Source organism: Schistocerca gregaria, chromosome 5, assembly GCF_023897955.1.
Source record: "Schistocerca gregaria isolate iqSchGreg1 chromosome 5, iqSchGreg1.2, whole genome shotgun sequence".
NCBI lineage: Eukaryota > Metazoa > Arthropoda > Insecta > Orthoptera > Acrididae > Schistocerca > Schistocerca gregaria.
In genome coordinates, this window is record NC_064924.1 from 130,232,339 (window position 1) to 130,256,008 (window position 23,670).

A 23,670-nucleotide genomic window follows, 5' to 3' on the forward strand; every position below is an offset into this window, starting at 1 on the left:
TGAAAATGTGTACCCCGACCGGGACTCGAACCTGGGATCTCCTGCTTACATGGTAGGCGCTCTGTCAATCTGAGCCACCGAGGACACAGATGGATAGCACGCCTCCCATGAGACCCACATTCCCAACTGTCCACGATATACATACGGAATGTTCCTACTAGATATTTGCCCATCTACTCATTATTCGCGCCAACTAAGGTGACGATTCCCGTAAGAGTTCTGGCAATCTGTGCGCATTCGCACAGACGAAGGTCAACTATAAATGAAGATAGTAACTGTTCCCGACAGAACAGATACCGATGACGGGGCACACATTTTCAGCTGTCCCCATCGAGGGATATCAACAACACCTGTCGGCAGCTGAGGATTTCATTTAATTAATATTCATTCTAGAGAAGCTGCACGGTCATCAATGGTGTCTGTTCTTTCGCGAACAGTTACTAAGTTCATACGTTTTACATCTTTGTGCACCGCTTACAGTAAAGAAACATTATTCAGACGATGACTGACTGTGCCAACATGACAGTACATCTTAGTCATAAAGCAGCATACACTACGTGATCAAAAGTATCCGTTCACCCCCAAAAACATACTTTTGATCACATAGTGTACGTAACGCAGTGGCTTGTGGAGAATGACATTCCTAAAATGAACTGGCCTGCCCAAAGTTTCGACTTTAACCCAATGAAACCACCTTTGGGATAAGTTAGAACGTCAACTTCACTTCCACCCCCAGCGTCCGACATCATTGGCTTCTCTGGCTTCGGCTCTTGAGAAAGAACGGGCTGCCATAGCTCCACAGACGTTCAGACACGTCACTGAAAGTGTACCGAGGAGTTCAAGCCGCCACAAACGCGAAGCGTGGACACACACCATATTAATGTCCAACACTAGGTGTCGGGACACTTTTGATCAGGTACTCAACTACCTTCATAGTTTCAGAAGACGACTGCTGAAAACTACGAGACTTACAGTACACGGGCACACATCCCAGCCATTTTTAAAAATATCGGTAATCCGATACATCGATATTTAAAAGTGGTTACCTGCACTCGATATATCGAGAAAAGGTATCGACACATCGACATTGACGAACCGTAATAGAAAAATGTTGGCTACATATTGTAAATATACTGCCAGTTTTACAGCTCTATATTTAAGTATTGATTTATTGTTAGATAGTCTGTACATCAACAAGCTAGCAGTCTGCCCATCCCCCGTAGAGCAAGAATAGAAAGGAAAACTGTGCACTTTCCGCTTGGCGATAACGACGTTGCTATGGTAACTGCAGCTAAGTGGCAAAACAAAAGGTGTCCGATGGGTCTTTCGTTCGGTTTCATCACATATCGGATCTGTGCGGAACACTTCATGTCGACTTTCCTGATGTTTCATTTCTAGAAACGCCAGCGACCTATCAGTTGTAGTCTCAAAACTGCGTGGTGAAGTTAAACGTTGTAGCTTCTGTTGGTAGCGCCGAGTGCCGATGAGGTCAGCATTTCCCCTCGGACGTCTCCACCCACTGAAAAGGCCAATCTTGTCATTTAGATTTTTGTTCATAATCGTCAGCAACTGTTTTTGAAGAATGTCAATAGGAAAAATACTACAGTTGTTCGTCAACCCCCCTCCCAGTGCATTAGGATTCCTTCTGTGCACCACCTATATTTGCTTCACACAGTCATAGAGAAAGACTGGACGTGATGAAAGTTCAAAATGTAGTAAGACTCGTTCACACAGTGACAGTAAAATTATGTTCTACTACGATTTCAAAAGACCAGCTTCAAATACTTATTGAAAATTGCGAAAAAAATATACAGTAAAAATATCGGCACTCGATATTGCCATTTCGATGTTGTTAAATGCATATATCGGCTAAGAAAATAATGTCTCATGCGTCTATATATCTTTGGTAAATTATAGATGCATTATATCGATATTGTGGAGTGTCTTTCCCCGCCACACAAAATCTGCATCCGCATCCGTATTCCGCAAACCGCAGTAAAGTGCACGGCAGAGGATACTTCCCCCTCCTCGTTTTTTGCTCTCCTTATCCCGTACCTTCACATGATCGGCATGTTAACCTGTATTAGGCAATGTTAGTAGCAGAGAATGGCCGGATATCCTCCTTGCCGTCATCCTTCCTTCCTGCGATGCCTGTGTCTATTGTTATCCCGTGTGAAAGTGTGAGAGCGCTTGCAAAGTGCTTCCGAATCGTGTAACTGAGACGGAATGCGATTTCATGCCCGGTATTCGCCGATCTGGTTATGGAAAACACCTAAAAACTACATCCAGACTAAGGGGCGCATCGGCCCTTGTTAATCCGCAGGGTGGGTTAATTGCAGCGCTGGCGTGCCTGTCGAATCTCGGAAGCGGCGGGCGCTTATGCAGTCGGATAGGACACTCCCCATTTCCCATTCCAATCTCATATGGAGCGGGTAAGGAGGAGTCTAATGTTGTGCTGGTGGTCCCTACAGCAATGATAGATGGGGGGCTGCTGGATATTCTCCAGATACCTCACTTAATGCTGGTTCTGGAAACTTCGTGAGCCGGCTTTCGCGGGATACTTCGCATCTACCTTCAGGCGTTCGCCAGTTCAGGTTTTGTCAGCATTTACGTGATGCTTTCGTTAACAATTCGTGCTGCACTTCTCTGTGCTGTGTATCGATATTTCCCGTTCGTCCTGTTTTGCACCGCTCCGTACGCTCGTGCAGAATTTTAAAGTGGATCGCAGCAGTATTTTGTAACCACTCTTCTTTGTAGACTGGCGGGATTCTCAGAGCATCCTGTGAAAGAAGTCAAGCAGCCGTGAGAAGGGAAACGAGACCACAGCGCTATGTATCCTCCGCCAAACGCTACCGGGTGGCTCCAGAGAAGTGCTGCACTGGTGTAGCTGAAAGTAACCGGGCAACCGCGCTGCACCAGTTTGTAGACTCACAGTGGCTTGACCGGTCGTGTCTGCAGCATGCGGCGCTCCGCCTCCAGCCATCCTCACACGGAACGCGAAAGTGTCCACGGACGTAGAATTATGTGATGCCACGGCGTGCAGCTACCCGTCGCACAGCGTTCCCAAGCGTGAAAGACACAATGAGACAGTCAAACTTTTAATACGTGGACAGTAATGTGGCCAGTCTACGTCACTAGCGCAGCATTGGACAAGCCGCTTGGCATTACATCATTTGCAGTTAAAGCCTATATTTTGTGGTTTTTATATTAAAACTTATGTCCTATGACTCAATCTCTTTCCGAGGGAACAGCCCACTTAAAATCGTCAAAATGTGTCTTACGGTATCATTTGTTAATACAATGGCGTTTAAAGGCTTTTCGTATTATAACGTATTTGTCCCGAAATAAGTCGCGCGGGGTACCCGTGCGGTCTTGGGCGCCTTGTAACGGTTCGCGCGGCTCTTCCCCCTCGGAGGTTCGGTTCCTCCCTCGGGCATGGGTGTGTGTATTGTCCTTAGCCTAAGATAGTTTAAGACAGTATTACTACTCAGGGCACATATTGGTTGAAAGCGCCGATGATGACTGTTAATCAGTTAAAATCGATTTGCAAAAGTGAATAAATAAAACATGATTTTGTGACTGGTTGCCGGCCGCGGTGGTCTCGCGGTTCTAGGCGTGCTGTCCGGAACCGTGCGACTGCTACGGTCGCAGGTTCGAATCCTGCCTCGGGCATGGATGTGTGTGATGTTCTTAGGTTAGTTAGGTTTAATTAGTTCTAAGTTCTAGGCGACTGATGAAGACAGATGTTAAGTCGCATAGTGCTCAGAGCCATTTGAACCATTTTTGAACTGGTTGATGCACAATGGTAATTTTATGGTTTACGGTCGCTGCACATCTTGAGAACCACATGGAGCCCACCATTCATAGATTTAAGCGTCAGGAAGTCGGTTCTGAAAATATTTGTATGGAAGTGAAACATGGACTATAAATGGTTTAGTCCAGAAGAGAATAGAAGCTTTCAAAATGTGGTGCTACAGAAGAACGCTGAAGATTAGATGGGTAGATCACGTAACTGAAGATGTGTTGAATATATTTAGGGAGAAGAGAAATTTGTGGCACAATTTGACTAGAAGAAGGGATCGGTTGGTAGGGCATATTATGAGGCATCAAAGGATCACCAATTTGGAGGGCAGCGTGGAGGGAGACCAAGAGATGAATACACTTAACAGATTCAGAAGGATGTAGGTTGCAGTAGGTACTGGAAGATGAAGAAACTTGGACAGGATAGAGTAGCATGGAGAGCTCCTTCAAACCAGTCTCTGGACTGAAGACCACAACAACAGCAATCTATGCAGGTCAACTTAATCAAAGTAATGTGCTTAGGAGAAAAGTAGCTTTATCTCGATATGTCAACGGAAAAAATATCGACGTTGCTGTCTACAAAAAACAAGTAGATATGCTACCGGTTTTAGAGCTATGTAAGTATTGATTTATTATAGATATTCTGTAAATCAACAAGCTACAAGCCTGCCTGTCGGCCTTAGAGCAAGGCCTGAAAGGAAAACGATGCACGTTCACGTTTGGCGATAACGACTTTGCTAACTATTGTAACTGCATGTATGTGGCACAATAGAGGATACCTGATGGATCCATCGTTCCGTCCGGTCACATATCGGATTTGTCCGAAACACATCACGTCGATTTCGGTGCTTTTTTCATTTCTACAAACCACAACGACTTAACAGTTGTAATATCAAAATTACGTGGTGAAGCTAACGTTGCAGTTTAATGTTGGTAGTGCTGAGCTCCGGTTGCAGTTTCTGTTCGTAGCGCCGAGCGCCGATTACGTCAACATTTCCACCGCAACGGACAACCTTGTCAATCAGATTTTTGTTCATCATTTACAGAAACTTGTTTTTGAAGAATGTCGATGTGAATAAATAGGACACTAGTTGCGTTAAAAACTATTTTTTAACGGAACTGGTGTGCTGTTTCTTCACATCGGAAATCGTCCGCAGCTCGTTGCCAAGGATCTAGCGTTGCTGCCTCTGACTCACGGGGTCCGGGTTCGATACCCGGCCGGATTGGGGATTTTCTCCGCCCGGGGAGTGGGTGTTTGTATTGTCCTCATCATTTTATCATCATCATTTGTGATAGTGACTAGATTGGACTGTATAAAGAAAATGGACTGTGTAAAAATTGAAACTTCGTAAGGGCGCTGATGACTAGGCAGTTGAGCGCCCCGCAAACCAAGCATCATCACATCAAAAATTGTGTTATTCCATTCTCACAGCCACCCCCCTCCCCCTCTCCCAGTGCAATCGGAGTTGTTCTGTTATACCACATATACCTGGTTCGCACAGTCAACAGAAAGATGGACTTGATAAAAACTCAAAAAGTAGTAAGTGTCCTTCACACAGTGAAAGTAAAATTATGTCCTACTACAATTTTAAAAGGACAGTTTCAAATATTTACCGAAAACTGTGAAAAAATATAATATAAAATAAAAATTTCGGCACTCGACATGTTCCGTCTTGATATCGATATACTGTGTGAACATGTATCGCAGCGACATATCTCTCTGTTTTAGGGAGTTTCAATATTTTATCAGCGGCCTTTCTGAATGTGAAGAACACCTAACGAACAGCCTTACTAAACTTCATGAATATTTTGAGACATGGCAACTGAGACCAAATGTTTCTAAAACCGAGGTAAGCCTGTTCCACCTCTCTAATCGCCTTTCATCAGCAAATATCAGTCCACAGTTCGGCCCTCTTGGCACAGTCAGATACAACGAAAGCCCAAAATAAGTGGGAGTCACTCGGGACAGAACTTTAACATACCAAAAACACCTTTCCAACTTGGCCAAGAAGATACAAACACGATTGAACCTTGTGAGTAATCTGGCAGGCAATACACGAGGAGCAACCACATCAGTCCTCCGAGGAGCATCCCTTGCACTGGTATACTCTGCAGCAGAATACTGTGCACCAATTTGGCCCAGAAGCGCCCACGTAGCGAAAGAAGACGTCCAACTGAACTCAGTTATGAGAGTAAGCAGTGGTACAGTCCGGTCTACACCTACTTCCTGGCTACCAGTGTTTTCAAACATCTGTCCACCAGACCTCCGTCGAAACGCTGCTCTTTAGAACCCCTGACAGCAAGTTCCTGAAACAACTGGATCCCTCTTCATGACGATTTGCTAGCACTGTCCAGGAAACGCCTCAAATTTAGAATACCAGCACATGACATGGGAGTCCAAATGCTATCCACAGGATTCGACCAGGACGCAGAGTAGAAACGTGAGTGGCAAGCTACAAGAACCCGAAACCACGAACTTGTAGACAATCCAACAGTTCCAGGCTTCCACAAACCAAGGAAGGTGAGGGTGCAGTTAAACAGATTTCGGACTGAAGAGGGTAGGTGCAGACACAACATGCATAAGTGGAGCTTTTCAAGAGACACGTCTGTGTGACTGTCGTGACACCCAAACAATGAACCACATTGTGAATGACTGTCCAATCAGACGCGTCCCTGGTGGCATTGGGAAGCTCCATCAAGCATCCCACGAGGCACTCCGCTGGATCGAATCCATCAACATCCGACTGTAGTCTGAACCGTTTTGAAACTTCTGTACTATATATAGACTACTGGCCATTAAAACTGCTACACCACGAAGATGACGTGCTACAGACGCGAAATTTAACCGACAGGATGAAGACGCTGTGATATGCAAATGATTAGCTTTTCAGAGCATTCACACAAGGTTGGCGCCGGTGGCGACACCTACAACGTGCTGACATGAGGAAAGTTTCCAACCGATTTCTCATACACAAACAACACTTGACCGGCGTTGGCAGGTGAAACGTTGTTGTTTCGTCTAAGGAGGAGAAATGTGTACCATCACGTTTCCGACTTAGATAAAGTCGGATTGTAGCCTATCGCGATTGCGGTTCATCGTATCGCGACATTGCTGCTCGCGTTGGTAGAGATCCAATGACTGTTAGCAGAATATGGAATCGGTGGCTTAAGGAAGGTAAATACGGAACGCCCTGCTGGATCCCAACGGTCTCGTATCACTAGCAGTCGAGATGACCGGCATCTTATCCGCATGGCTGAAAAGGATCGTGCAGCCATGTCTCGACCACTGAGTCAACACAAGGGGACGTTTGGAAGACGACAACCATCTGCACGGACAGATCGACGACGTTTGCAGCAGTATGGACAATCAGCTCGGAGACCGCGGCTGCGGTTACCCTAAACGCTGCATCAGACGGGAGCGCCTGCCATGATTTACTCAACGACGAACCTGGGTGCACGAATGGCAAATTGTCATTTTATCGGATGAATCCAGGTTCTGTTGACAGAATCATGATGGTTGAATCCGTGTTTGGCGACAACGCTGTGAACGCACATTGGAAGCGTGTATTCGTCATAGCCATACTGGCGTATCACCAGGCGTGATGGTATGGGATGCCACTGGTTACACGTCTCGGGCTCCTCTTGTTCACATTGACGGCACTTTGAGCACTGGACGTTACATTTCAGATGTGTTACGACCCATGGCTCTACCCTTCATTCGATCCCTGCGAAACCCTACATTTCAGCAGAATAATGCACGACCGCACGTTGCAGGTCCTGTACGGGCCTTTCTGGATACAGAGAATGTTCGACTGCTGTCCTGGCGAGCACTTTCTTCATATCTCTCGCCAAGTGAAAACCTCTGGTCAGTGGTGGCCGAGCAACTGGCTCGTCACAATACGCCAGTCACTACTCTTGATGAACTGTGGTGTCGTGTTGAAGCTGCATGGGCAGCTGTACCTGTACACGCAAAGTTCTGTTTGACTCAATGCCCAGGCGTATCAAGGCCGGTTGGTCTGGGTACTGATTTCTCATGATCTATGCACCCAAATTGCGTGAAAATATAGTCACATGTCAGTTCTAGTATAATATACACTCCTGGAAATGGAAAAAAGAACACATTGACACCGGTGTGTCAGACCCACCATACTTGCTCCGGACACTGTGAGAGGGCTGTACAAGCAATGATCACATGCACGGCACAGCGGACACACCAGGAAGCGCGGTGTTGGCCGTCGAATGGCCCTACCTGAGCAGCATTTGTGCACCGCCGCCGTCAGTGTCAGCCAGTTTGCCGTGGCATACGGAGCTCCATCGCAGTCTTTAACACTGGTAGCATGCCGCGACAGCGTGGACGTGAACCGTATATGCAGTTGACGGACTTTGAGCGAGGGCGTATAGTGGGCATGCGGGAGGCCGCGTGGACGTACCGCCGAATTGCTCAACACGTGGGGCGTGAGGTCTCCGCAGTACATCGATGTTGTCGCCAGTGGTCGGCGGAAGGTGCACGTGCCCGTCGACCTGGGACCGGACCGCAGCGACGCACGGATGCACGCCAAGACCGTAGGATCCTACGCAGTGCCGTAGGGGACCGCACCGCCACTTCCCACCAAATTAGGGACACTGTTGCTCCTGGGGTATCGGCGAGGACCATTCGCAACCGTCTCCATGAAGCTGGGCTACGGTCCCGCACACCGTTAGGCCGTCTTCCCCCCCACGCCCCAACATCGTGCAGCCCGCCTCCAGTGGTGTCGCGACAGGCGTGAATGGAGGGACGAATGGAGACGGGTCGTCTTCAGCGATGAGAGTCGCTTCTGCCCTGGTGCCAATGATGGTCGTATACGTGTTTGGCGCCGTGCAGGTGAGCGCCACAATCAGGACTGCATACGACCGAGGCACACAGTGCCAACATCCGGCATCATGGTGTGGGGAGCGATCTCCTACACTGGCCGTACACCTCTGGTGGTCGTCGAGGGGACACTGAATAGTGCACGGTACATCCAAACCGTCATCGAACCCATCGTTCTACCATTCCTAGACCGGCAAGGGAACTTGCTGTTCCAACAGGATAATGCACGTCCGCATGTATCCCGTGCCACCCAACGTGCTCTAGAAGGTGTAAGTCAACTACCCTGGCCAGGAAGATCTCCGGATCTGTCCCCCATTGAGCATGTTTGGGACTGGCTGAAGCGTCGTCTCACGCGGTCTGCACGTCCAGCACGAACGCTGGTCCAACTGAGGCGCCAGGTGGAAATGGCACGGCAAGCCGTTCCACAGGACTACATCTAGCCTCTCTACGATCGTCTCCATGGGAGAATAGCAGCCTGCATTGCTGCGAAAGGTGGATATACACTGTACTAGTGCCGACATTGTGCATGCTCTGTTGCCTGTGTCTATGTGCCTGTGGTTCTGCCAGTGTGATCATGTGATGTATCTTACCCCAGGAATGGGTCAATAAAGTTTCCCCTTCCTGGGACAATGAATTCACGGTGTTCTTATTTCAATTTCCAGGAGTGTATTTGTCCAATGAATACCCGATTATCGTCTGCATTTCTTCTTGGTGTAGCAATATTAATGGCTAGTAGTGTATCTCTCTGTTTTAGGAAGTTCCAATATTTTATCAGCGGCCCTAATTGCAGTGCATGGACCCGTTAAACACAACAATGAGCTGCAGCACGAATTATTCCGCAAGAAAAGCTACCGCGGCTTGGCGTCTCAGACAATCACAGGAGTCGATACACGACCTATGTCGTCTTCGAAACAGCGTGTACACGTCATAATGACGTCAGACGGGACGTTTATCGGGGTGCACACAGCCCCCGTGGCGCACGCAGGCTGCCGACCCCAACACAGACCGGACCGTGGCGCTGTGGTTCGCCCTCTGAGATGCTGGCGCTGCGCGGTCCGGTACAGAGCAGGCAGCAGTGATCTGGCAACGCCGCCGCCAAATGTGAGGCCGCGCAGGCCTGGTGTGGCGTGGCGTGGCCCGGCTGCCCCGCTAACCAACCGCTGCCAGCGGCCTAGTAGCCGCTCACCACTACCTGTGTGCCGCCAGGCGGCGGGGCTCCCTGACACTCGTCATCCCTCACTACTGCACCCGCTGGCTGTCCCTTTTACACGATCGACTTTCTCGTCTCAGTGGATTACAGTGTAGTACCCCGACCATCCGACTCCGATTCTACATCTACATACATAATCCACCATACGGCGCGTGGCCTAGGGTACCACAACTAGCACCTTCTCTCCCTGTTCCACTCGGAAACAGAACGAGGGAAAAATGACTGCCTATATGCCTCTGTACGAGCCCTAATCTCTCTTATCTGATCTTTGTGGTCTTGGTTCCGCGAAATGTAAGTTGGCGGCAGTAAAATTGTACTGGAGGAAGAGGAGGAAATTAGTGTTTAACGTCCCGTCGACAACTAGGTCATTAGAGACGGAGCACAAGCTCGGGTGAGGGAAGGATGGGGAAGGAAATCGGCCGTGCCCTTTCAAAGGAACCATCCCGGCATTTGCCTGAAGCGATTTCGGGAAATCACGGAAAACCTAAATCAGGATGGCAAGAGACGGGATTGAACCGTCGTCCTCCCGAATGAAAATTGTACTGCAGTCAGCCTCAAATGCCGGTTCTCTAAATTTTCTCACTAGCGTTTCACGAAGAGAACGCCTCTTTTCCTCTAGACTGCCACGCGAGTTCCTGAAGCATCACTCGCGTGATGATCAAACCTACCACTAACAAATCTAGCAGCCCGCCTCCGAATTGCTTCTGTGTCCTCCCTCAATCCGAGCTGATAGGGATCCCAAACGCTCGAGCAGTACTCAAGAATAGGTCGTCTTAGTGTCTTATAAGCGGTATTTTACAGATGAACCCCATCTTCCCAAAATTCTACCAATGAACCGAAGACGACTATCCGCCTTCCCCACAACTGCCATTACATGCTTGTCCCACTTCACATCGCTCTGCAATGTTACCCCCAAATATTTAATCGAGGTGTGTCAAGCGCTACACTACTAATGGAGTATTCAAACATTACAGCATTCTTTTTCCTATTCATCTGCATTAATTTACATTTATCTATATTTAGAGTTAGCTGCCATTCTTTGCACCATTCACAAATCCTGTCCAAGTCATCTTGTATCCTCTTACAGTCACTCAACGACGACACCTTCCCGTACACCACAGCATCATCAGCAAACAGCCGCACATTGCTATCCACCCTATCCAAAAGATTATTTATGTAGATAGAAAACAACAGCGGACCTACCACACTTCCCTGGGGCACTCCCGATGATACCCTCACCTCTGATGAACACTCACCATCGAGGACAACGTACTGGATTCTATTGCTTAAGAAGTCTTCTAGCCACTCACATACATGGGAACCAGCCCCATATGCTCGTACCTTAGTTAGGAGTCTGCAGTGAGGCACCGAGTCAAACGCTTTTCGGAAGTCAAGGAATATGGCATCCGTCTGATACCCTTCATCCATGGTTCGCAAAATATCATGTGAAAAAAGGGCGAGTTGCGTTTCGCAGGAGCGATGCTTTCTAAAGTCTTGCTGATGCATGGACAGCAACTTCTCTCTCTCTCAAGGAAATTCATTATATTTGGGCTGAGAATATGTTCGAGAATCCTGCAACAAACCGATGTTAAGGATATTGGTCTGTAATTTTGATGATCGTCCTTCTACCTCTTCCAGTCATCCGAGCGTGTGTCCGATCATTCCTGCGCTCTGCGCCGAACAACGTGTCAGCGCTATCGACCGATTTTAAGGCCCCCGTAAACGATGAAACATATCTGACAAAATAGCTCTTACACTGAAGTGTCAAGGAAACTGGTATAGAGTATACGTATTCAAATACAGAGATATGTGAACAGGCAGAATACGGCGCTGCGGTCTTCGACGCCTATGTAGAACAAGTGTCTATCGGAACGAAGTTTTTCGCGACGGCACTTACATGTAAAACATTCTCGGTATTCTTGCCGCGTCAGTTCTGGATAAAATCGCGAGCTTTGGCCACTCTGTATTCCGTAAACCGACGCATACCGATTTATACCTGAATGCACAGTTTCCATCATCCTGCTCAGAAGAGAGCCGTTTTGAACACGTTGGTATATAGAGCAAAAACTGTTTCTGACGAGGACCACTTAAGGTCCGAGATTAACCATCTGAAGTGCGTGCTCCGAAAGAATGGCTATGGTGCACGCAATATAAAGGCAGCGTTCTCCAAAATAAGAAAACGTGAAAATGCTGCACACACGCGGGATGTAACACCGATTGCGGTTCTTCGTTTTTGTAACGCGATTTTCAGCAAAATAGGAAGAGTCCTCAGTAGACGAGGTATAAGACCGATTTTTCGTCCTCCTAAGAAAATTAAGGAGATGATGCGCCCTGGTAAGGACAATCTCGGCCTCAGGGTGCCTAGAGTTTATAACATACCTTGTGAGTGTGGAAGTAATTATATAGGTCAGACGATTCGTACCGTTTCCGACCGCTGAGCAGAACACCAACGCCATATTAAAAGTAGAGAACTGGAGAAATCGGCAATTACAGAGCACAGCCTCACGAACAAACATAAAATTTTGTTCGATGAAACAAAAATTCTCTCCCATGCCGCCACGTACTGGGATTCCGTTATTAAGGAGGCTGTTGAAATAAGAATGAGCCAAAATAATTGAAACCGCGATAGCGGGTACCATCTGAGCTGTGCGTGGAAACGAGCGCTTGATGCAGAGAAGCAGCAGAGACGTTCCTTCCAAGGTTCCAACGGAAGCGGTGGCGCCACCGGCGCACACAGTGACATCGTCTGCGACAGCAGTACGTAATCGCCGACCAATCATAAGCTGACCAATCAGAAGCCGTCCACGGGGTATAAATAAAGCTACCACAGCAGCATTGAAGACAGTCACCTCCTGACGATGACGATGGAGGTAATCGTCGAAAGCTCGAGGTTTTTTCCAGAAGTGACGCGGCAAGAATACCGAGAATGTTTTACATACAACAAATGTCTGGCACAGTTGTCTGATCGGTTACCACTGATACAATGAACAGGTTATGAAGAGTTAAGTGAGTCTGAACGTGGTATTATAGTCGGCGCACGAGCGACGGGACAGAGCCTCTCCGAGGTAGCGATGAAGTGGGGATTTAGCTAGTGTGCCGTCAACATCAGGAATCCAGTAAAACATCAAATCTCCGACATCGCTGCAGCCGGAAATAGAGCCTGCAAGAACGGTACCAAAGGCGACTGAAGAGAATCGTTCAACATGACGGAAGTTCAACCCTTTCGCAAACTGCTCCAGTTTTCAATGCTGGGCCATCAACAAGTCTCAGCGACTGAACCATTCAACGAAATATCATCTGCCCACTCTTGTACCCTTGAGATGACTGCACGACACAAAGCTTTACGCCTCGCCTGCGGCCGTCAGCACCGATATTGGACTGTTGATGACTGGAAAGATGCTGCATGGTAGGACAAATCTCGTTTCAGATTGTGTCGAGCACACAGACACTAGCCGGCCGCTGTGGCCGAGCGGTTCTAGGCGCTTCTGTCTGGAACCGCACCGCTGCTACGGTCGCAGGTTCGAATCCTGCCTCGGGTATGGATGTGTGTGATGTCCTTAGGTTAGTTAGGTTAAAGTAGTCCTGAGTCTAGAGAACTAATGACCTCAGATGTTAAGCCCCATAGTGCTCAGAGTCATATGAACCATTTTTGACAGAACTAACCAATTCACATAACATTTCAAGCCCTTTTTGGGCCTTTGTGTGATCACGGATCCTTTCAGACACATGAACGTGCAGGGAGGCGGTGGACTGTGTGTGGATTCACTGGTTTTGGAGGACCGTGTGCTACAGGATTTTGGAGACGGACCCTAGGACAAGCTCCCGGCAAATAGCCCGCCAACATGGTTTAAGCCGAAGTACTATTCTGTGTATCCTGCCTGACAATCGCTGCTGTCCCATCACCTGCGATCCCATGGAGGCCACTCTGAACATCTGTCCTGACGCGGATGCGATGCAGTTATGTACTGTGTTCCGAGGTGATTTGTTGCCCTTGTACGGACACCGTCCATTTCCGGGCACATGTAGGGCTACTTTTCCTCCATTTTCTGTCAGGAATAGGTCCCTGCAGTTTGTCGGTTTATATTAATGCTCACCCTGTATAGTTATGTACGCAGCAACATGATCTGAACAATTCTATATATTTTTAAAAGAAACCGTTGTTGATCTTCCCGTAAAATTTAACAAAATGGAGTTACGAGGTTTTCATGGGCTTACAATCCGTTTGTTATAGTGCTTTCCCACTAATATCGTCCGAACGAATACGGGAATCAGAAATTACGAGTACTCGTAAAGAGTTTAATGGACGCTGCACAGAAGAGTGGATAAAATAGGAATCTGAGTCAGTCAGAGACCTTCTACGGATGGCCGAAGCGGTTACAGCAAATGTAAATCCGGATTCGAGTTCCAGTCGGACACAAATTTTCAACTTTCACCGCTGCATTACCACAATGCCCTGTGCGGCTGGAAGTCACGAGTTCCCACGCGCCGCTTCCGTTTCCTTCCCTACCTACATTTCGTGTTTAGAAGTATCAGTAACACTTGTGTATAGTCCATATCAGTGAATGGAGGAAAATGTGGGGAGGAAGTCATTTCCAAGAACGCTTCTCTTTAAATGTACCGTGCGGTGACGTAGTCAGAGCGTCAGTTGGTTGGGCCTGTTGCTTTTTCGGATCTTCTTACACAGTCCCTTTACCTAATGCTTCTTGAAAATGGGACACCAGAATTATGGGAAGAGGCTCCTTTGGTTATGAGGATGGGTGTTTTTTTCCGGCACATTCTGGTCGTCAGGTGACACATCACCATCTCCAGAAGATGGATCGGCAGAAATGCTCTTTGGAGTTTTGTCCGTGGGGACGGTTGAAAGACAAACAAAAAGCAAACACAAGAGACTAATTGCTATCTGATTCTGAACAGCAGTGCCCAAACAAAAGAACCCCAAGAGCACCTCAGCAGAACTGCAAGTTTTGCTGTCAAGGGAATTCGAAAGTGCGTTGAAATCGGAGGTGGACCAGTGCTTGCTGGCCAGAAGCCAACTTATTGTGCCCTTGCTGCAGGATAATCTATTTGGGATCATAACATACTAATTTATGTGGATTACCAATCAGTAATAAGATCAGCACATTTGTGGTCTGAGGTGCCAGACCCCAATGTCAGTAGTGGCTCTTCATACTAATTTACGTAGGTTACCAATTAATAATAAGATCATGACATATGTGGACAGAGGTGTCACCCCACGTAGTCAGTATTGGCTCTTCATACTAATTTATGTAGGTTACGAACTAATAATAAGGTGAGCACATATGTGATCTGAGGTGTCACTCCACAACGTCAGTATTGGCTCCTGAGCGAAAACGTTTGACGACCATTGCTCTAAAGGCTGTAATTTTCCCTGATTTTTCTTTTCAAAGACAAAGTGTCTTCCAAAATTTCGGGACTTTCATTAAAGTGGCGTTGAGATTTTCCTTCCTACCATTCCATTTTTCACAGTTCTTTCACTGCTCGGAGAGCAACTGAAACATCGAGACAACCGTAAAAGACACGAGGTAAGAAAACCTCTAGATGGTGAATTAGGGTATTGTATTGTATTTTATTGTATTATATGTTAACCACGAGCCTAGAAACGACGGAGAGGCTCCACCCCCACCACAGCCGCAGTGGTCCACAACCCCACGACGACTACCGCAGTCCACTTCACCCTTCCGCCGCCCCACAGCGAACCATTCTTTCAGGGTTATTGTGCGGTTCGGCCCCCAGTGGACTCCCCTCCCCCCGCGCCCCCCTCAAAGGGAACGTCTCACACCAGATGAGTGTAGCCTGTATGCTTGCATGGTAGAGTAATGGTGGTGTACACATACGTGGAGAATTTTTTTGCACAGCAATCACTGACATAGTGTAGCTGAGGCGGAACAAGGGGAACCAGCCCGCATTCCCCGAGGAAGAGGGAAAACCGCCTAAAAACCATCCACAGACTGGCCAGCTCACCGGACCACGACACAAGTGGACCGAGAGGATTCGTGCCGGGCGCCAGGCGCTCCATCCCAGTCCGGAAAGCCGCGCGTCAGACCGAACGGCTAACCGGGCGGGCTTTGAATTAGGCCTTCAAAGTAGCTCTCCACAGGCGACAACTTGCGAGGATCAACTGGGCTGTTAGTATCAATGTGTCACGGTAGGATCATTCCTTATCTCACCTTAATTAAATGATTAGTAAGGCACTGGGGTAATAAATAAAGAGGAGTGGCTACAGCCTCAAACTACGTACATCCTGTGCAGCCTTCTGACCCAGTCCAGTAGAACGATAGTTAAGGTTTCTACCGCTCTGTAAAGAAGTGCAACTAGATTGTGCTTCCTCTCGCTGAGAGTGTTAGCGGTGGGTCGGCATTTGGCCGCACGCTTCGGCATCCTTGTGCCGATCTCTAGTGAGAGCAGAACAATGGGAAAGCCTTGGTGCACAAAAGCTGGCAGCGGGCCGGACACGGGCGTGCCGCACGCGGACAAGAGGAAAGCCCGAGGCTCAAACCAGCCAGAGGCGCACGCGGCAGCCGGACACATCACGAGGCGAGCAGTGCTGTTCCAAAAACTAACGCACACTGACTTAGCGTGTGAGTGACGTCGGTAGCTCTGTGAGGTGGTCGTCTGTATGGAGGATTCAACGCGAGAAGGCTGTAGCGAAATGCTGGAACACCTGTGATGAAACTTGGGTGCAGGGGCTGGCGGCTGCAGTCTGGAACACTTGTGTACGGAGCGACATTTGCACGCAGTGACACCTGCACGGAGCCGGGCTAACCGACCACGCTGAGACGCCCAGCAGTTCAGCACAGCTGCTCCAGCTAATTGGCACGCGCTCATACGTGTGACGCCTGATTCAAAAACTAACATGTTTACGGAGGTGACAGTAGAAATTTTGGTTTGGTCACCACGTTGCTGTGGGCGTGGAGGGGCCCCATCCTTTATGTCATACCGCAGCAGTGAGCAACCGTTTATCACTTCAGGGTGGCGCACTAAGGCGTTTCGTGGCACATCTATTTTTAAGACTGTTGCATTAACGATAACTGGCAATGAAATTCAACATATTGAGAATTTCTTTTAATATTTTGATGATGCAAAGAACGGGGGGGGGGGGGGGGGGGCGCTAAATAAGAAACAACTTATTTATGATGACTGCCGCTTTAGGACGAAGTTTAAACAGAAAAATTTATACTTAGTTACCATTTTATTTAAAAGTTAAACATAAAAACACAGAATTTCAATGAATATTACTACTTTCCCTTTTCACTAACGGATCAATGTCTGCTACCACTTTTGGAGTAATGCTAATTCGAAGACAAGCTCTTAAGATAAAGTCTGCCAGTAGGCTTCTGTAGGTGGATTTGATTCTCTTCATTGCGTAAAAAAGCACCGTGTACTTGTAATTTTAAACGTCGACATAATCGTAGCTGCACACTTGCAAGGTCACGAAAATTTACACTGACGAAACATAAGTGTACGAGGCTAATTTTGCTATGAAACTAATCACGCTAAGGTCACACGGTAAGTGTGTGAGTTCTACCTGGAGCCGAGATTCCACACTGACAACGTAATCCAAAAGTCGATGAAACTACACAACCTTTTATATGCTGAAAAGCCGTATGGTAACTTGATCTGAGATTCATTAACTGAGTGTTTCTCCTGAAAACAAAAATGTATTTTCATAGTGAAAATATTGGAAATATTATGAGATTTTATTTCCCTGCTCCCATTTGTTGAACATTTTCTTCTGTCATATTGTTTGAAACCGGGCATAAAAAAAATGTAGATCGGCTTTTGGCTGTTCGCCTTCCGAGAGTCCATAATATTTGCATGATCTCTATTGTAATGTTGTAAAATGAATTGTTTCGTTGTGTTCACAGTTTTAAAGTATATTAATACAATACTAGGCTTATCAAGACACCACCGCATACATCAAACATTTAGACTTTGTATTCTGCACTGAAATGTTCATGTTGATGTGTCTGAACCTTTTGATCTCGTAACCCGATCATCATGCTACTTTTCACTCCTTTGAAAACGGCTCCTCTCGATTTCAAGGGTAGACTCCACCCTAAAGCTTCATTCTTCAAAGAAAAAAAATTAATGGCCGTTTCACATCCTTGAAGTGTTTACTCTCAGATCCCAAAACGATTAGAATATATTCCAATTACAAGAATGTCCAAGAAACGTTTGAACTACGGACTGTGTAAGGGGCTCTGGTACACCGGAAGATGCCACAGACAATTTTTGGTTTCTGTCACCATCAAACACCGAGCGTTGTGGCCCAACGGTTCTAGGCACTTCAGTCACGAACCACGCAACTGCTACGGTCGCTGGTTCGAATCCTGCCTTGGGCATGGATGTGTGTGATGTCCTTAGGTTTAAGCAGTTCTAAGTTCTAGGGGACTGATGACCACAGATGTTAAGTCCCATAGTGCTCAGAGCCATGTGAAAGCAACACCATCAAAGAGAACCATCCTTACCTTCACTTTAGCATAAACTCTTAGTGGAAAAAACAATTTCCAAGATTTTCAGGAAAACTGAAGCTAAACAACTGCCAGCCAGTCCTTGGAAATCAATTACTTTGCCTGTTAACTGTGTAAATGTAAATTTAGGAAATACACTGAAGTCCTGTCCACTACAATGAACACGCCCCAAGGAAATAGGCACTAGGTTACAATCAGATATCGCTACACCTGCACCTCCTCAAGAAGACGGTGAGTATATTTTTATTCAGAAAATTCAAGATTGGCGTGGTCACAAGAAACTTTGTGCACTAAATGGACTTTGACCTACCCCAGAATACGTCGCAGATAACGGCGGACAGGTCGGGGTACCCTGCTGCTGAAACACCCTGCCCATTACCTATAGTGTCCTGGGCTATGTGAACATGTCGACACAATGCCTCTCCGTACCAATGCCACTAACTGCAAGCGCCACAAACTGTCGTCTGACCCCGAAAAATAAGTATACACGAGGGACATGAGGTAATTAGAGAGACGAAACAGTTTGCAGGAGTAGTTTTGTACTTCCATGACTTTAGGTTAGCGCCGGCCGGAGTGGCCAAGCGGTTCTAGGCGCTTCAGTCTGGAACCGAGCAACCGCTACGATCGCAGGTTCGAATCCTGCTTCGGGCATGGATGTGTGTGATGTCCTTAGGTTAGTTAGGTTTAAGTAGTTCTAAGTTCTAGGGGACTGATGACCTCAGATGTTAAGTCCCATAGTGCCCAGAACCATTTGGACCATTTTTTTTTAGGTTGGCGTCACTGGGATAAGCTGAGAACAGTTGACGGATAAAAACTGTTTTGTTTTTAAATGATAAGTAATTGAAACCCTCAGCTGTCTACAGATGTTGTTGACATACCTTGATGGGGACAGCTGAGAATGTGTGCCCCGACCCGGACTCGAAACGCAGGATCTCCTGCGTACATGACAGACACTCCATCCATCAGAGCCACCGAGGACACAGATGAAGAGCACGACGGCAGAGACTTATCCCTTGCACGTCTCCCGTGAGACCCACATGCCCAACTGTCCACAATCTACATACGTAATGTTCCTAATACACTCCTGGAAATGGAAAAAAGAACACATTGACACCGGTGTGTCAGACCCACCATACTTGCTCCGGACACTGCGAGAGGGCTGTACAAGCAATGATCACACGCACGGCACAGCGGACACACCAGGAACCGTGGTGTTGGCCGTCGAATGGCGCTAGCTGCGCAGCATTTGTGCACCGCCGCCGTCAGTGTCAGCCAGTTTGCCGTGGCATACGGAGCTCCATCGCAGTCTTTAACACTGGTAGCATGTCGCGACAGCACGGACGTGAACCGTATGTGCAGTTGACGGACTTTGAGCGAGGGCGTATAGTGGGCATGCGGGAGGCCGGGTGGACGTACCGCCGAATTGCTCAACACGTGGGGCGTGAGGTCTCCACAGTACATCGATGTTGTCGCCAGTGGTCGGCGGAAGGTGCACTTGCCCGTCGACCTGGGACCGGACCGCAGCGACGCACGGATGCACGCCAAGACCGTAGGATCCTACGCAGTGCCGTAGGGGACCGCACCGCCACTTCCCAGCAAATTAGGGACACTGTTGCTCCTGGGGTATCGGTGAAGACCATTCGCAACCGGCTCCATGAAGCTGGACTACGGTCCCGCAAAGCCGTCTTCCGCTTACGCCCCAACATCGTGCAGCCCGCCTCCAGTGGTGTCGCGACAGGCGTGAATGGAGGGACGAATGGAGACGTGTCGTCTTCAGCGATGGAAGTCGCTTCTGCCTTGGTGCCAATGATGGTCGTATGTGTGTTTGGCGCCGTGCAGGTGAGCGCCACAATCAGGACTGCATATGACCGAAGCACACAGGGCCAACACCCGGCATCATGGTGTGCGGAGCGATCTCCTACACTGGCCGTACACCTCTGGTGATCGTCGAGGGGACACTGAATAGTGCACGGTACATCCAAACCGTCATCGAACCCATCGTTCTACCATTCCTAGACCGGCAAGGGAACTTGCTGTTCCAACAGGACAATGCACGTCCGCATGTATCCCGTGCCACCCAACGTGCTCTTGAAGATGTAAGTCAACTACCCTGGCCAGCAAGATCTCCGGATCTGTCCCCCATTGAGCATGTTTGTGACTGGATGAAGCGTCGTCTCACGCGGTCTGCACGTCCAGCACGAACGCTGGTCCAACTGGGGCGCCAGGTGGAAATGGCATGGCAAGCCGTTCCACAGGACTACATCCAGCATCTCTACGATCGTCTCCATGGGAGAATAGCAGCGTGCATTGCTGCGAAAGGTGGATATACACTGTACTAGTGCCGACATTGTGCATGCTCTGTTGCCTGTGTCTAGTGCCTGTGGTTCTGTCAGTGTGATCATGTGATGTATCTGACCCCAGGAATGTGTCAATAAAGTTTCCCCTTCCTGGGACAATGAATTCACGGTGTTCTTATTTCAATTTCCAGGAGTGTAATTACTATCTTCATATACAGTTTTGTTTTCAAACTCAGTATTGCAGTTAAGGATTGAGTGCCCGCATTAAGTTTCCACAACAGTAGAACAACGCTCAATGATCAGTTTCTCGCTTTGTGGAGGTAAAAAATATACTAAAATATTTCGTGGAATAATTTTACACTATGATGAAACACTTACGAACTGCGGAAATTCTTGTAAGTGGATGGAATATTTCAAAAACTGTCGAAACCCAGTGACTGACGGGCAGCATTTTGTCCGACCTGTTGAACGGTCAACTCGTTCCTGACACCCGCACTGACGACGTTATTCGTCAAGAGCGGCGTGTTGCAGCTGAACATACAGCCACAGTAGCTGCCACAAAGAAGGTCAAATGGCTCTGAGCACTACGGGACTTAACTTCTGAGGTCATCAGTCGCCTGGAACTTAGAACTACTTAAACCTAACCAACCTAAGGACATCACACACATCCATGCCCGAGGCAGGATTCGAACCTGCGGCCGTAGCAGTCGCACTAAGATTTACAGTGGAGGTGTAGAAGGATGGGAAGTTACCCTTCTTAGATGTGCTGGTGGAGTGAAAATCAGATGGACGTCTCGGACATTCTGTGAACAGAAAACCGACGCATACAGATTTATATCTAAACGCAAGTAGTTTTCACCACCCAGCTCAGAAGAGAGTTATGCTGAATACCTTGGTACACAGAGCAAAGACTAAGTCGGACAAGAATCAACTCGGCTCAGAGGTTAACCATCTGACGACGGTATTCAGAAAAAATGGAAATTCTGATCTTGATATCATATCTACTCTGGCGAGGAAACCTAGGAAGGGCAGTTGCTGTTACAGTTGTTGTTACAGATCATAACGTTATCAATAATAACACCAAATACAGAAAACAAGTGCAAGGTGGACACCGAAAGTGTTAATGCAACAACGCAAGGAAACAAGGCTCGAAATGTGTACAGATTTTAACGAACGCTATGGAATGGAAGGTGACGCCTTTCTGAACAACATTTTAAAGTGTGATAAAAGTTGGGTTCACAATTTTTGAACTAGAGTCCTAAATACGAAGCATGGAATGGAGGTGCATCAGCTCACCTGTCCGAAAGAAATTCAGAACGCATCATCGTAAAGAGTTATGTTGACCGTCTTTTTGGACGACCAGGGCGTCGTCTTTTGTGGGTATTTCGAAGATGAGCGTACAATAAACTGTGCGCAGTACTCAGACATGCTTATGAACAAAGTAAAGCTACCAATACGTGAAAAACGTCGCGGATGTCAAGGATTGCTGCATGACAGTTCTCGCTCTCAGACCGCCCAGCTGACCCAAGAAACCACTGACAAATGGGGGTGGGAGATATTACCTCAGTCTCATTACAGTTTACATCTGGCACCGTCGGGGAGGCGTTACGTGGAAAAGACGCTTTTTTTTAGTTTATAGGCTTTCGGTTTGTGCGCACGCAGCCATCTCAGTAGTGAAAAGACGATACGCCGGTATGTTTGAGGCAACTTCCGTGTCAATAATGACAATAGGAATATAGGGCCAACGCGACACCCAGTCCTCGACCGAAGAAAATCTCCGACCGGGTCGGAAATCGAACCCTGGCCCCTTTGATCAGCAGTCCGTTGCGCAGATCCCGCAGCTAGAAGACGGACTGGAAAAAAGGAAAAGGAATTTGTGGGAAAGCTTTCAAACAGTAACGCAAAAGCTTATTTACCTTAGGTATTACAAAAAATAATTCATCGATGGTATATTAATATTGGTAGGGACTATGCTTCAATAGTTGTACGGACAATGTTGACAAGTAGTGCAAGTCTCATTTCGTAAAACGATACAGTTTTTTCCCCACATCAGTTTATCTCTTTAATTACTGAATACACCTCTATATAAAATATCCCGTATAAATGGGCGAAGATATGAATTACTTTTCAATTTCAGTATTAATGGTAAATCAGGCGATACGGTAAGAACGATAAAATACCTAGAAGTAATCTTCGAGAGAGGCTTAACGTGGTGTACGATCACATAAAACCGATAGTAGGAAAAGCGGACGTCAGGCTGATATATACTGGAAGGATCAAGGATATGTAAACCATGCGGAAAAATGTGGCTTACAAGACTTAAAAAAGACTACAACGAAATTTTCACTCTACAGCGGAGTGTACGCTGATATGAAACTTCGTGGCAGATTAGAACTGTGTGTCGGACCGAGACTCGAAATCGGGACCTTTGCCTTCCGCGGGCTAGTGCTCTACCAACTGAGCTACCCAAGCACGACTCACGCACCGTCCTCACAGGTACTGGCGGAATAAAGCTGTGAGGATGGGGCGAGAGTCGTGCTTGGGTAGCTCAGTTGGTAGAGCACTTGCCCGCAAATGGCAAAGCTCCCGAGTTCGAGTTTCGGTCCGGCACAGTTTTAATCTGCCACGAAGTTACAAAAGACTAGTTCCACTGACTCCTGAGTGCTGTTCACCAGCCTTGGTACCTTAGCTTCGCTCTTGCGAAACTCAATATGCGCTATTTTCCACATGTCCTGCGAAGCACGGATGAAGGGAAGGGCAACAGGCACATTCCACATTCCTTGAGTTCCGAAAAAGCGTTCGACACTGTTTCACACAGCAGACTGTTAGGGAAGCTCCGAAATGTTACCGTGTCGTCACCAGCCGGCCGTCCTTGACCGCCTAGCTGAGGCCGATGACGCTACGTGGCCGCCGAGGGATGAATGGGGCTTCAGCTGGTGCCTGCGTGGCACCTTTCTCTCTCCCTCCCCTCCCGCTCCCTGCACAGCCCCCCCCCCCCCCCCCCCCCCAACCACCGGACTC

The 23,670-nt window shown here is 47.7% G+C and overlaps 1 protein-coding gene across 2 annotated transcripts in view; it reads right to left on the reverse strand.

Moving 5' to 3' along the window:
- LOC126271939 (uncharacterized) overlaps positions 1-23,670 on the reverse strand; it is an 891,928-nt gene that overhangs the window by 734,328 nt on the left and 133,930 nt on the right. The gene's annotated exons all lie outside the window — the stretch shown is intronic.